This window comes from Oncorhynchus nerka, linkage group LG17 (genome assembly GCF_034236695.1).
Source record: "Oncorhynchus nerka isolate Pitt River linkage group LG17, Oner_Uvic_2.0, whole genome shotgun sequence".
Classification (NCBI taxonomy): domain Eukaryota; kingdom Metazoa; phylum Chordata; class Actinopteri; order Salmoniformes; family Salmonidae; genus Oncorhynchus; species Oncorhynchus nerka.
In genome coordinates, this window is record NC_088412.1 from 39,442,713 (window position 1) to 39,458,654 (window position 15,942).

Consider the following 15,942-nt stretch of genomic DNA (forward strand, 5'->3'; position numbering starts at 1 on the left):
TTTTTTTTTTTTTTTCGGGACTTAACGGTGACCCCGCGGACATGCCGAATTTGCGACATTCTGGAAAGGACCCGAAAATAATTTTTAACCATTTTCAAAAAAATTTTTTTTTTTTTTTTTTTTTTTTTTTCGGGACTTAACGGTGACCCCGCGGACATGCCGAATTTGCGACATTCTGGAAAGGACCCCGAAAATAATTTTTAACCATTTTCAAAAAATTTTTTTTTTTTTTTTTTTTTTTTTTTCGGGACTTAACGGTGACCCCGCGGACATGCCGAATTTGCGACATTCTGGAAAGGACCCCAAAATAAATTTTAACCATTTTCAAAAAAAAATTTTTTTTTTTTTTTTTTTTTTTTTTTCGGGACTTAACGGTGACCCCGCGGACATGCCGAATTTGCGACATTTGAAAGGACCCGAAAATAAATTTTAACCATTTTCAAAAAAATTTTTTTTTTTTTTTTTTTCGGGACTTAACGGTGACCCCGCGGACATGCCGAATTTGCGACATTCTGGAAAGGACCCCGAAAATAATTTTTAACCATTTTCAAAAAAATTTTTTTTTTTTTTTTTTTTTTTTTCGGAACTTAACGGTGACCCCTTTGCGACATTTGCGAAAATTTGGACATTCTGAAAGGACCCCGAAAATAATTTTTAACCATTTTCAAAAAAAAAAATTTTTTTTTTTTTTTTTTTTTTTTTTTTTCGGGACTTAACGGTGACCCCGCGGACATGCCGAATTTGCGACATTCTGGAAAGGACCCCGAAAATAATTTTTAACCATTTTCAAAAAAATTTTTTTTTTTTTTTTTTTTTTTTTTCGGGACTTAACGGTGACCCCGCGGACATGCCGAATTTGCGACATTCTGGAAAGGACCCCGAAAATAATTTTTAACCATTTTCAAAAAAAAAATTTTTTTTTTTTTTTTTTTTTTTTTTCGGGACTTAACGGTGACCCCGCGGACATGCCGAATTTGCGACATTCTGAAAGGACCCTGAAATAATTTTTAACCATTTTCAAAAAAAAAATTTTTTTTTTTTTTTTTTTTTTTTTTTTTTTCGGGACTTAACGGTGACCCCGCGGACATGCCGAATTTGCGACATTCTGGAAAGGACCCCGAAAATAAATTTTAACCATTTTCAAAAAAAAATTTTTTTTTTTTTTTTTTTTTCGGGACTTAACGGTGACCCCGCTTAACGACATGCCGAATTTGCGACATTCTGAAAGGACCCGAAAATAATTTTTAACCATTTTCAAAAAAAAAAAAATTTTTTTTTTTTTTTTTTTTTTTTTTTTTTTTTTTGGGACTTAACGGTGACCCCGCGGACATGCCGAATTTGCGACATTCTGGAAAGGACCCCGAAAATAATTTTTAACCATTTTCAAAAAATTTTTTTTTTTTTTTTTTTTTTTTTTTTAACGGTGACCCCGAATTTGCGACATGCCGAATTTGCGACATTCTGAAAGGACCCCGAAAATAATTTTTAACCATTTTCAAAAAAAATTTTTTTTTTTTTTTTTTTTTTTTTTTTTTTTTCGGGACTTAACGGTGACCCCGCGGACATGCCGAATTTGCGACATTCTGGAAAGGACCCCGAAAATAATTTTTAACCATTTTCAAAAAAAAGTTTTTTTTTTTTTTTTTTTTTTCGGGACTTAACGGTGACCCCGCGGACATGCCGAATTTGCGACATTCTGGAAAGGACCCCGAAAATAATTTTTAACCATTTTCAAAAAAAAAATTTTTTTTTTTTTTTTTTTTTTTTTTTTTTTTTTTTTTTTTTTTTCGGACTTAACGGTGACCCCGCGGACATGCCGAATTTGCGACATTCTGGAAAGGACCCCGAAAATAATTTTAACCATTTTCAAAAAAAATTTTTTTTTTTTTTTTTTTTTTTTTTTTTTTTCGGGACTTAACGGTGACCCCGCGGACATGCCGAATTTGCGACATTCTGGAAAGGACCCGAAAATAATTTTTAACCATTTTCAAAAAAAAATTTTTTTTTTTTTTTTTTTTTTTTTTTTTTCGGGACTTAACGGTGACCCCGCGGACATGCCGAATTTGCGACATTCTGGAAAGGACCCGAAAATAATTTTTAACCATTTTCATTTTCAAAAATTTTTTTTTTTTTTTCGGGACTTAACGGTGACCCCGCGGACATGCCGAATTTGCGACATTCTGGAAAGGACCCCGAAAATAATTTTTAACCATTTTCAAAAAAAAAATTTTTTTTTTTTTTTTTTTTTTTTTTTTTTGGGACTTAACGGTGACCCCGCGGACATGCCGAATTTGCGACATTCTGGAAAGGACCCCGAAAATAATTTTTAACCATTTTCAAAAAAATTTTTTTTTTTTTTTTTTTTTTTTGCCGAATTTGGACTTTTTTTTGACCCCGACTTAACGGTGACCCCGCGGACATGCCGAATTTGCGACATTCTGGAAAGGACCCCGAAAATAATTTTTAACCATTTTCAAAAAAATATTTTTTTTTTTTTTTTTTTTTTTCGGGACTTAACGGTGACCCCGCGGACATGCCGAATTTGCGACATTCTGAAAGGACCCGAAAATAATTTTAACCATTTTCAAAAAAATGCCGAATTTGCGATTTTTTTTTTTTTTTTTTTTTTTTTTTTTTTTTCGGGACTTAACGGTGACCCCGCGACATGCCGAATTTGCGACATTTGAAAGGACCCGAAAATAATTTTTAACCATTTTCAAAAAAAAATTTTTTTTTTTTTTTTTTTTCGGGACTTAACGGTGACCCCGCGGACATGCCGAATTTGCGACATTTGAAAGGACCCGAAAATAATTTTTAACCATTTTCCAAAAAAAAACCATTTTTTTTTTTTTTTTTTTTTCGGACTTAACGGTGACCCCGCGGACATGCCGAATTTGCGACATTCTGAAAGGACCCGAAAATAATTTTTAACCATTTTCAAAAAAATTTTTTTTTTTTTTTTTTTTTTTTTTTCGGGACTTAACGGTGACCCCGCGGACATGCCGAATTTGCGACATTCTGGAAAGGACCCCGAAAATAAATTTTAACCATTTTCAAAAAAATTTTTTTTTTTTTTTTTTTTCGGGACTTAACGGTGACCCCGGACATGCCGAATTTGCGACATTCTGAAAGGACCCGAAAATAAATTTTAACCATTTTCAAAAAAAATTTTTTTTTTTTTTTTTTTTTTTTCGGGACTTTGCGACCACGGTGACCCCAAAAAAATTTTTTTTTTTTTTTTTTTTTTTTTCATGCCGACATGCCGATTGCGACATTCTGAAAGGACCCGAAAATAAATTTTTAACCATTTTCAAAAAAAAAAAAATTTTTTTTTTTTTTTTTTCGACTTAACGGTGACCCCGTGACCCCGAATTTGCGACATGCCGAATTTGCGACCATTCTGAAAGGACCCCGAAAATAAATTTTAACCATTTTCAAAAAATTTTTTTTTTTTTTTTTTTTTTCGGGACTTAACGGTGACCCCGCGGACATGCCGAATTTGCGACATTCTGAAAGGACCCCGAAAATAAATTTTAACCATTTTCAAAAAATTTTTTTTTTTTTTTTTTTTTTTTTCGGGACTTAACGGTGACCCCGCGGACATGCCGAATTTGCGACATTCTGAAAGGACCCCGAAAATAAATTTTAACCATTTTCAAAAAAATTTTTTTTTTTTTTTTTTTTTTTTTTCGGGACTTAACGGTGACCCCGCGACATGCCGAATTTGCGACATTCTGAAAGGACCCTGAAAAGAAATTTTAACCATTTTCCAAAAAAATTTTTTTTTTTTTTTTTTTTTTTTTTTTTTTTTTTCGACTTAACGGTGACCCCGGGACATGCCGAATTTGCGCCATTCTGAAAGGACCCCGAAAAGAAATTTTAACCATTTTCCAAAAAATTTTTTTTTTTTTTTTTTTTTTTTTTTTTTTTTTTTTTTTTTCGGACTTAACGGTGACCCCGCGGACATGCCGAATTTGCGACATTCTGAAAGGACCCGAAAATAAAAAAATTTTTTTTTTTTCCAAAAAAATTTTTTTTTTTTTTTTTTTTTTTTTTTTTTTTTTTTTCGGGACTTAACGGTGACCCCGCGGACATGCCGAATTTGCGCCATTCTGGAAAGGACCCCGAAAAGAAATTTTAACCATTTTCCAAAAAATTTTTTTTTTTTTTTTTTTTTTTTCGGGACTTAACGGTGACCCCGCGGACATGCCGAATTTGCGCCATTCTGGAAAGGACCCGAAAATAAATTTTAACCATTTTCCAAAAATATTTTTTTTTTTTTTTTTTTTTTTTTTTCGGGACTTAACGGTGACCCCGCGGACATGCCGAATTTGCGCCATTCTGGAAAGGACCCCGAAAATAAATTTTAACCATTTTCCAAAAAAATTTTTTTTTTTTTTTTTTTTTTTTTTGGGACTTAACGGTGACCCCGCGGACATGCCGAATTTGCGCCATTCTGGAAAGGACCCCGAAAATAAATTTTAACCATTTTCCAAAAATATTTTTTTTTTTTTTTTTTTTTTTTTTTTTTAACGGTGACCCCGCGGACATGCCGAATTTGCGCCATTCTGGAAAGGACCCCGAAAATAAATTTTAACCATTTTCCAAAAAAATTTTTTTTTTTTTTTTTTTTTTTTTCGGACTTAACGGTGACCCCGCGGACATGCCGAATTTGCGCCATTCTGGAAAGGACCCCGAAAAGAAATTTTAACCATTTTCCAAAAAAAAAATTTTTTTTTTTTTTTTTTTTTTGGACTTAACGGTGACCCCAAAAAATTTTTTTTTTTTTTTTTTTTTTCGGACATGCCGAATTTGCGACATTCTGAAAGGACCCCGAAAAGAAATTTTAACCATTTTCCAAAAATTTTTTTTTTTTTTTTTTTTTTTTTTTTCGGGACTTAACGGTGACCCCGCGGACATGCCGAATTTGCGACATTCTGAAAGGACCCCGAAAAAATTTTAACCATTTTCCAAAAAAATTTTTTTTTTTTTTTTTTTTTTTTTTTTTTTTTTTTTTTCGACTTAACGGTGACCCCGCGGACATGCCGAATTTGCGCCATTCTGGAAAGGACCCCGAAAAGAAATTTTAACCATTTTCCAAAAATATTTTTTTTTTTTTTTTTTTTTTTTTTTCGGGACTTAACGGTGACCCCGCGGACATGCCGAATTTGCGCCATTCTGGAAAGGACCCCGAAAAGAAATTTTAACCATTTTCCAAAAAAATTTTTTTTTTTTTTTTTTTTTTTTTTCGGGACTTAACGGTGACCCCGCGGACATGCCGAATTTGCGCCATTCTGGAAAGGACCCCGAAAAAATTTTTAACCATTTTCAAAAAAAAAATTTTTTTTTTTTTTTTTTTTTTCGACTTAACGGTGACCCCGCGGACATGCCGAATTTGCGACATTCTGAAAGGACCCGAAAATAAATTTTAACCATTTTCCAAAAAAAAAAAAAATTTTTTTTTTCGGGACTTAACGGTGACCCCGCGGACATGCCGAATTTGCGACATTCTGAAAGGACCCAAAAAAAAAGAAATTTTAACCATTTTCCAAAAAACCATTTTCAAAAAAATTTTTTTTTTTTTTTTTTTTTTTTTTTTCGGGACTTAACGGTGACCCCGCGGACATGCCGAATTTGCGCCATTCTGGAAAGGACCCCGAAAAGAAATTTTAACCATTTTCCAAAAAAAATTTTTTTTTTTTTTTTTTTTTTTTTCGGACTTAACGGTGACCCCGCGGACATGCCGAATTTGCGACATTCTGAAAGGACCCCGAAAAGAAATTTTAACCATTTTCCAAAAAAAATTTTTTTTTTTTTTTTTTTTTTTTTTTTTTCGGACTTAACGGTGACCCCGCGGACATGCCGAATTTGCGCCATTCTGGAAAGGACCCCGAAAAGAAATTTTAACCATTTTCCAAAAAAATTTTTTTTTTTTTTTTTTTTTTTTTCGGGACTTAACGGTGACCCCGCGGACATGCCGAATTTGCGCCATTCTGAAAGGACCATTTGCGAAAATAATTTTAAAATAAATTTTAACCATTTTCAAAAAAAATTTTTTTTTTTTTTTTTTTTTTTTTTTTTTCGGGACTTAACGGTGACCCCGGACATGCCGAATTTGCGCCATTCTGAAAGGACCCATTTTCAAAAGAAATTTTAACCATTTTCCAAAAAAATTTTTTTTTTTTTTTTTTTTTTTTTTTTTTTTTTTTTCGGACTTAACGGTGACCCCGCGGACATGCCGAATTTGCGCCATTCTGAAAGGACCCCGAAAATAAATTTTAACCATTTTCAAAAAATTTTTTTTTTTTTTTTTTTTTTTTTTTCTTAACGGACTTAACGGTGAAAAAGGACCCCGAAAAAATTTTTAACCATTTTCCAAAAAAATTTTTTTTTTTTTTTTTTTTTTTTTTTTCGGGACTTAACGGTGACCCCGCGGACATGCCGAATTTGCGCCATTCTGGAAAGGACCCCGAAAAGAAATTTTAACCATTTTCCAAAAATATTTTTTTTTTTTTTTTTTTTTTTTTTTTTTCGGACTTAACGGTGACCCCGCGGACATGCCGAATTTGCGCCATTCTGAAAGGACCCCGAAAAGAAATTTTAACCATTTTCCAAAAATATTTTTTTTTTTTTTTTTTTTTTTTTGACCCCGCGGACATGCCGACTTTTTTACGGTGACCCCCCGCGGACATGCCGAATTTGCGCCATTCTGAAAGGACCCCGAAAAAATTTTAAATTTTCAAAAAATTTTTTTTTTTTTTTTTTTTTTTTTCGACTTAAAAATGCCGAATTTGCGACATTCTGAAAGGACCCCGAAAATTTTTAACCATTTTCAAAAAAAATTTTTTTTTTTTTTTTTTTTTTTTTTTTTCGGGACTTAACGGTGACCCCGCGGACATGCCGAATTTGCGCCATTCTGGAAAGGACCCCGAAAAGAAATTTTAACCATTTTCCAAAAATTTTTTTTTTTTTTTTTTTTTTTTTTTTTCGGACTTAACGGTGACCCCGCGGACATGCCGAATTTGCGCCATTCTGAAAGGACCCGAAAAGAAATTTTAACCATTTTCCAAAAAAATTTTTTTTTTTTTTTTTTTTTTTCGGGACTTAACGGTGACCCCGCGGACATGCCGAATTTGCGAAAGGACATTCTGAAAGGACCCGAATTTGCGACATTTGCGACATTCTGAAAAGAAAAAAAATTTTAACCATTTTCCAAAAATATTTTTTTTTTTTTTTTTTTTTTTTCGGGACTTAACGGTGACCCCGCGGACATGCCGAATTTGCGCCATTCTGAAAGGACCCCGAAAATAAATTTTAACCATTTTCCAAAAAATTTTTTTTTTTTTTTTTTTTTTTTTTTTTTCGGACTTAACGGTGACCCCGCGGACATGCCGAATTTGCGCATTCTGAAATTCCCCGAAAATAAATTTTAACCATTTTCAAAAAAAAATTTTTTTTTTTTTTTTTTTCGGGAAACGGTGACCCCGCGACATGCCGAATTTGCGACATTTGAAAAACCCCGAAAATAAATTTTAACCATTTTCCAAAAAATTTTTTTTTTTTTTTTTTTTTTTTCGGGACTTAACGGTGACCCCGCGGACATGCCGAATTTGCGCCATTCTGGAAAGGACCCCGAAAATAAATTTTAAACCATTTTCCAAAAATATTTTTTTTTTTTTTTTTTTTTTTTTTTTTTTTTTCGGGACTTTAACGGTGACCCCGCGGACATGCCGAATTTGCGCCATTCTGGAAAGGACCCCGAAAAGAAATTTTAACCATTTTCCAAAAAAATTTTTTTTTTTTTTTTTTTTTTTTCGGGACTTAACGGTGACCCCGCGGACATGCCGAATTTGCGCCATTCTGGAAAGGACCCCGAAAAGAAATTTTAACCATTTTCCAAAAATATTTTTTTTTTTTTTTTTTTTTTTTTTTTTTCGGGACTTAACGGTGACCCCGCGGACATGCCGAATTTGCGCCATTCTGGAAAGGACCCCGAAAAGAAATTTTAACCATTTTCCAAAAATATTTTTTTTTTTTTTTTTTTTTTTTTTTTTTTTTTTTTTCGGGACTTAACGGTGACCCCGCGGACATGCCGAATTTGCGCCATTCTGGAAAGGACCCCGAAAAGAAATTTTAACCATTTTCCAAAAATATTTTTTTTTTTTTTTTTTTTTTTTTTTTTTTTTTTTTTTTTCGGACTTAACGACCCCGCGGACATGCCGAATTTGCGCCATTCTGGAAAGGACCCCGAAAAGAAATTTTAACCATTTTCCAAAAATAATTTTTTTTTTTTTTTTTTTTTTTTCGGACTTAACGGTGACCCCGCGGACATGCCGAATTTGCGCCATTCTGGAAAGGACCCCGAAAAGAAATTTTAACCATTTTCCAAAAAATTTTTTTTTTTTTTTTTTTTTTTTTTTAACGGTGACCCCGCGACATGCCGAATTTGCGCCATTCTGGAAAGGACCCCGAAAAGAAATTTTAACCATTTTCCAAAAATATTTTTTTTTTTTTTTTTTTTTTTTTTTTTCGGGACTTAACGGTGACCCCGCGGACATGCCGAATTTGCGCCATTCTGGAAAGGACCCCGAAAAGAAATTTTAACCATTTTCCAAAAATATTTTTTTTTTTTTTTTTTTTTTTTTTTTTTTTTTTTTAACGGTGACCCCGCGGACATGCCGAATTTGCGCCATTCTGGAAAGGACCCCGAAAAGAAATTTTAACCATTTTCCAAAAATATTTTTTTTTTTTTTTTTTTTTTTTTCGGGACTTAACGGTGACCCCGCGGACATGCCGAATTTGCGCCATTCTGGAAAGGACCCCGAAAAGAAATTTTAACCATTTTCCAAAAATATTTTTTTTTTTTTTTTTTTTTTTTTTGCGGGACTTAACGGTGACCCCGCGGACATGCCGAATTTGCGCCATTCTGGAAAGGACCCCGAAAAGAAATTTTAACCATTTTCCAAAAATATTTTTTTTTTTTTTTTTTTTTTTTTTCGGGACTTAACGGTGACCCCGCGGACATGCCGAATTTGCGCCATTCTGGAAAGGACCCCGAAAAGAAATTTTAACCATTTTCCAAAAAAATTTTTTTTTTTTTTTTTTTTTTTTTTTTCGGGACTTAACGGTGACCCCGCGGACATGCCGAATTTGCGCCATTCTGGAAAGGACCCCGAAAAGAAATTTTAACCATTTTCCAAAAATATTTTTTTTTTTTTTTTTTTTTTCGGGACTTAACGGTGACCCCGCGGACATGCCGAATTTGCGCCATTCTGGAAAGGACCCCGAAAAGAAATTTTAACCATTTTCCAAAAATATTTTTTTTTTTTTTTTTTTTTTTTTTCGGACTTAACGGTGACCCCGCGGACATGCCGAATTTGCGCCATTCTGGAAAGGACCCCGAAAAGAAATTTTAACCATTTTCCAAAAAAATTTTTTTTTTTTTTTTTTTTTTTTTTAACGGTGACCCCGCGGACATGCCGAATTTGCGCCATTCTGGAAAGGACCCCGAAAAGAAATTTTAACCATTTTCCAAAAATATTTTTTTTTTTTTTTTTTTTTTTTTTTTTTTTTTAACGGTGACCCCGCGGACATGCCGAATTTGCGCCATTCTGGAAAGGACCCCGAAAAGAAATTTTAACCATTTTCCAAAAATATTTTTTTTTTTTTTTTTTTTTTTTTTTTTTTTAACGGTGACCCCGGACATGCCGAATTTGCGCCATTCTGAAAGGACCCCGAAAAGAAATTTTAACCATTTTCCAAAATATTTTTTTTTTTTTTTTTTTTTTTTTTTTCGGGACTTAACGGTGACCCCGCGGACATGCCGAATTTGCGCCATTCTGGAAAGGACCCCGAAAAGAAATTTTAACCATTTTCCAAAAATATTTTTTTTTTTTTTTTTTTTTTTTTTTCGGGACTTAACGGTGACCCCGCGGACATGCCGAATTTGCGCCATTCTGGAAAGGACCCCGAAAAGAAATTTTAACCATTTTCCAAAAAAATTTTTTTTTTTTTTTTTTTTTTTTTTTTTTTTTTTTTTAACGGTGACCCCGCGGACATGCCGAATTTGCGCCATTCTGGAAAGGACCCCGAAAAGAAATTTTAACCATTTTCCAAAAATATTTTTTTTTTTTTTTTTTTTTTTTTTAACGGTGACCCCGCGGACATGCCGAATTTGCGCCATTCTGGAAAGGACCCCGAAAAGAAATTTTAACCATTTTCCAAAAAATTTTTTTTTTTTTTTTTTTTTTTTTTTTTTTTTAACGGTGACCCCGCGGACATGCCGAATTTGCCATTCTGAAAGGACCCTGAAAAGAAATTTTAACCATTTTCCAAAAATATTTTTTTTTTTTTTTTTTTTTTTTTTTTTTTTTCGGGACTTTAACGGTGACCCCGCGGACATGCCGAATTTGCGCCATTCTGGAAAGGACCCCGAAAAGAAATTTTAACCATTTTCCAAAAAATTTTTTTTTTTTTTTTTTTTTTTTTTTTTTTTTTTTAACGGTGACCCCGCGGACATGCCGAATTTGCGCCATTCTGAAAGGACCCCGAAAAGAAATTTTAACCATTTTCCAAAAATATTTTTTTTTTTTTTTTTTTTTTTTTTTTTTTTTAACGGTGACCCCGCGGACATGCCGAATTTGCGCCATTCTGAAAGGACCCCGAAAAAAATTTTAACCATTTTCCAAAAATATTTTTTTTTTTTTTTTTTTTTTTTTTTTGACTTAACGGTGACCCCGCGACATGCCGAATTTGCGCCATTCTGGAAAGGACCCCGAAAAGAAATTTTAACCATTTTCCAAAAATATTTTTTTTCCAAAAATTTTTTTTTTTTTTTTTCGACTTAACGGTGACCCCGCGGACATGCCGAATTTGCGCCATTCTGAAAGGACCCCGAAAAGAAATTTTAACCATTTTCCAAAAAATATTTTTTTTTTTTTTTTTTTTTTTTTTTTTTTTAACGGTGACCCCGCGGACATGCCGAATTTGCGCCATTCTGGAAAGGACCCCGAAAAGAAATTTTAACCATTTTCCAAAAATATTTTTTTTTTTTTTTTTTTTTTTTTTTTTCGGGACTTAACGGTGACCCCGCGGACATGCCGAATTTGCGCCATTCTGGAAAGGACCCCGAAAAGAAATTTTAACCATTTTCCAAAAAAATTTTTTTTTTTTTTTTTTTTTTTTTTTTTTAACGGTGACCCCGCGGACATGCCGAATTTGCGCCATTCTGGAAAGGACCCCGAAAAGAAATTTTAACCATTTTCCAAAAATATTTTTTTTTTTTTTTTTTTTTTTTTTTTTTTTCGGGACTTTAACGGTGACCCCGCGGACATGCCGCCGAATTTGCGCCATTCTGAAAGGACCCTGAAAAGAAATTTTAACCATTTTCCAAAAATATTTTTTTTTTTTTTTTTTTTTTTTTTTTTTTTTTTTTTTTTTTCGGACTTAACGGTGACCCCGCGGACATGCCGAATTTGCGCCATTCTGGAAAGGACCCCGAAAAGAAATTTTAACCATTTTCCAAAAATATTTTTTTTTTTTTTTTTTTTTTTTTTCGGGACTTAACGGTGACCCCGGACATGCCGAATTTGCGCCATTCTGAAAGGACCCCGAAAAGAAATTTTAACCATTTTCCAAAAAATTTTTTTTTTTTTTTTTTTTTTTTTTTTTTTTTAACGGTGACCCCGCGACATGCCGAATTTGCGCCATTCTGAAAGGACCCCGAAAAGAAATTTTAACCATTTTCCAAAAATATTTTTTTTTTTTTTTTTTTTTTTTTTTTTTTTTTTTTTTCGGGACTTAACGGTGACCCCGCGGACATGCCGAATTTGCGCCATTCTGGAAAGGACCCCGAAAAGAAATTTTAACCATTTTCCAAAAATATTTTTTTTTTTTTTTTTTTTTCGGGACTTAACGGTGACCCCGCGGACATGCCGAATTTGCGCCATTCTGGAAAGGACCCCGAAAAGAAATTTTAACCATTTTCCAAAAATAATTTTTTTTTTTTTTTTTTTTTTTTTTTTTCGACTTAACGGTGACCCCGCGGACATGCCGAATTTGCGCCATTCTGAAAGGACCCCGAAAAGAAATTTTAACCATTTTCCAAAAATATTTTTTTTTTTTTTTTTTTTTTTTTTTTTCGGGACTTAACGGTGACCCCGCGGACATGCCGAATTTGCGCCATTCTGGAAAGGACCCCGAAAAGAAATTTTAACCATTTTCCAAAAATATTTTTTTTTTTTTTTTTTTTTTTTTTTTCGGACTTAACGGTGACCCCGCGGACATGCCGAATTTGCGCCATTCTGGAAAGGACCCCGAAAAGAAATTTTAACCATTTTCCAAAAAAATTTTTTTTTTTTTTTTTTTTTTTTTTTTTTTTTTAACGGTGACCCCGCGGACATGCCGAATTTGCGCCATTCTGAAAGGACCCGAAAAGAAATTTTAAAAAAAATTTTTTTTTTTTTTTTTTTTTTTTTTTTTCCATTTTCCAAAAACCCCGAAAAGAAATTTTAACCATTTTCCAAAAATTTTTTTTTTTTTTTTTTTTTTTTTTTAACTTAACGGTGACCCCCCCGACATGCCGAATTTGCGCCATTCTGAAAGGACCCCGAAAAGAAATTTTAACCATTTTCCAAAAAATTTTTTTTTTTTTTTTTTTTTTTTTTCGGGACTTAACGGTGACCCCGCGGACATGCCGAATTTGCGCCATTCTGGAAAGGACCCCGAAAAGAAATTTTAACCATTTTCCAAAAAATTTTTTTTTTTTTTTTTTTTTTTTTTTTTTCGACTTAACGGTGACCCCGCGGACATGCCGAATTTGCGCCATTCTGGAAAGGACCCCGAAAAGAAATTTTAACCATTTTCCAAAAATATTTTTTTTTTTTTTTTTTTTTTTTTTTTTCGGGACTTAACGGTGACCCCGCACATGCCGAATTTTGCGCCATTCTGAAAGGACCCCGAAAAGAAATTTTAACCATTTTCCAAAAATATTTTTTTTTTTTTTTTTTTTTTTTTTTTTTTTTTTTTTCGGGACTTAACGGTGACCCCGCGGACATGCCGAATTTGCGCCATTCTGGAAAGGACCCCGAAAAGAAATTTTAACCATTTTCCAAAAATATTTTTTTTTTTTTTTTTTTTTTTTTTTTTCGGGACTTAACGGTGACCCCGCGGACATGCCGAATTTGCGCCATTCTGGAAAGGACCCCGAAAAGAAATTTTAACCATTTTCCAAAAAAATTTTTTTTTTTTTTTTTTTTTTTTTTTTAACGGTGACCCCGCTGGACATGCCGAATTTGCGCCATTCTGAAAGGACCCCGAAAAGAAATTTTAACCATTTTCCAAAAAATTTTTTTTTTTTTTTTTTTTTTTTTTTTTCGGGACTTAACGGTGACCCCGCGGACATGCCGAATTTGCGCCATTCTGGAAAGGACCCCGAAAAGAAATTTTAACCATTTTCCAAAAAATTTTTTTTTTTTTTTTTTTTTTTTTTTTTTTCGGGACTTAACGGTGACCCCGCGGACATGCCGAATTTGCGCCATTCTGGAAAGGACCCCGAAAAGAAATTTTAACCATTTTCCAAAAATATTTTTTTTTTTTTTTTTTTTTTTTTTTTTTTTCTTAACGGTGACCCCGCGGACATGCCGAATTTGCGCCATTCTGGAAAGGACCCCGAAAAGAAATTTTAACCATTTTCCAAAAATATTTTTTTTTTTTTTTTTTTTTTTTTTCGGGGACTTTAACGGTGACCCCGCGGACATGCCGAATTTGCGCCATTCTGGAAAGGACCCCGAAAAGAAATTTTAACCATTTTCCAAAAAAATTTTTTTTTTTTTTTTTTTTTCGGGACTTAACGGTGACCCCGCGGACATGCCGAATTTGCGCCATTCTGGAAAGGACCCCGAAAAGAAATTTTAACCATTTTCCAAAAATATTTTTTTTTTTTTTTTTTTTTTTTTCGGGACTTAACGGTGACCCTGACATGCCGAATGGACATGCCGAATTTGCGCCATTCTGAAAGGACCCGAAAAGAAATTTTAACCATTTTCCAAAAATATTTTTTTTTTTTTTTTTTTTTTTTTTAACGGTGACCCCGCGGACATGCCGAATTTGCGCCATTCTGAAAGGACCCCGAAAAGAAATTTTAACCATTTTCCAAAAAATTTTTTTTTTTTTTTTTTTTTTTTTTTTTTTTTTTCGGGACTTAACGGTGACCCCGCGGACATGCCGAATTTGCGCCATTCTGGAAAGGACCCCGAAAAGAAATTTTAACCATTTTCCAAAAATATTTTTTTTTTTTTTTTTTTTTTTTTTTTTTAACGGTGACCCCGCGGACATGCCGAATTTGCGCCATTCTGAAAGGACCCTGAAAAGAAATTTTAACCATTTTCCAAAAAATTTTTTTTTTTTTTTTTTTTTTTTTTTTTTCGACTTAACGGTGACCCCGCGGACATGCCGAATTTGCGCCATTCTGGAAAGGACCCCGAAAAGAAATTTTAACCATTTTCCAAATAATTTTTTTTTTTTTTTTTTTTTTTTTTTCGGGACTTAACGGTGACCCCGCGGACATGCCGAATTTGCGCCATTCTGGAAAGGACCCCGAAAAGAAATTTTAACCATTTTCCAAAAATATTTTTTTTTTTTTTTTTTTTTTTTTTTTCGGGACTTAACGGTGACCCCGCGGACATGCCGAATTTGCGCCATTCTGGAAAGGACCCCGAAAAGAAATTTTAACCATTTTCCAAAAATATTTTTTTTTTTTTTTTTTTTTTTTTTTTTTTTCGGGACTTAACGGTGACCCCGCGGACATGCCGAATTTGCGCCATTCTGGAAAGGACCCCGAAAAGAAATTTTAACCATTTTCCAAAAAAATTTTTTTTTTTTTTTTTTTTTTTTTTTTTTTTTTTTTTTAACGGTGACCCCGCGGACATGCCGAATTTGCGCCATTCTGGAAAGGACCCCGAAAAGAAATTTTAACCATTTTCCAAAAATAAAGGACCCCGATTTTTTTTTTTTTTTTTTTTTTTTTTTTTTCGGACTTAACGGTGACCCCGCGGACATGCCGAATTTGCGCCATTCTGGAAAGGACCCCGAAAAGAAATTTTAACCATTTTCCAAAAATAATTTTTTTTTTTTTTTTTTTTTTTTTTCGGGACTTAACGGTGACCCCGCGGACATGCCGAATTTGCGCCATTCTGGAAAGGACCCCGAAAAGAAATTTTAACCATTTTCCAAAAATATTTTTTTTTTTTTTTTTTTTTTTTTCGGGACTTAACGGTGACCCCGCGGACATGCCGAATTTGCGCATTCTGAAAGGACCCATTTTCCAAAAGAAATTTTTTTTTCCAAAAATAAATTTTTTTTTTTTTTTTTTTTTTTTTTTTTTTTTTTTCGGACTTAACGGTGACCCCGCGGACATGCCGAATTTGCGCCATTCTGGAAAGGACCCCGAAAAGAAATTTTAACCATTTTCCAAAAAAATTTTTTTTTTTTTTTTTTTTTTTTTCGGACTTAACGGTGACCCCGCGGACATGCCGAATTTGCGCCATTCTGGAAAGGACCCCGAAAAGAAATTTTAACCATTTTCCAAATCGGGACTTAACGGTGACCCCGCGGACATGCCGAATTTGCGACATTTCTGAAAGGACCCGAAAATAAATTTTAACCATTTTCCAAAAAAAAATTTTTTTTTTTTTTTTTTTTTTCGGGACTTAACGGTGACCCCGCGGACATGCCGAATTTGCGCCATTCTGGAAAGGACCCCGAAAAGAAATTTTAACCATTTTCCAAAAAAATTTTTTTTTTTTTTTTTTTTTTTTTTTTTTTTTTTGGGACTTAACGGTGACCCCGGGACATGCCGAATTTGCGCCATTCTGGAAAGGACCCCGAAAAGAAATTTTAACCATTTTCCAAAAATATTTTTTTTTTTTTTTTTTTTTTTTTTTT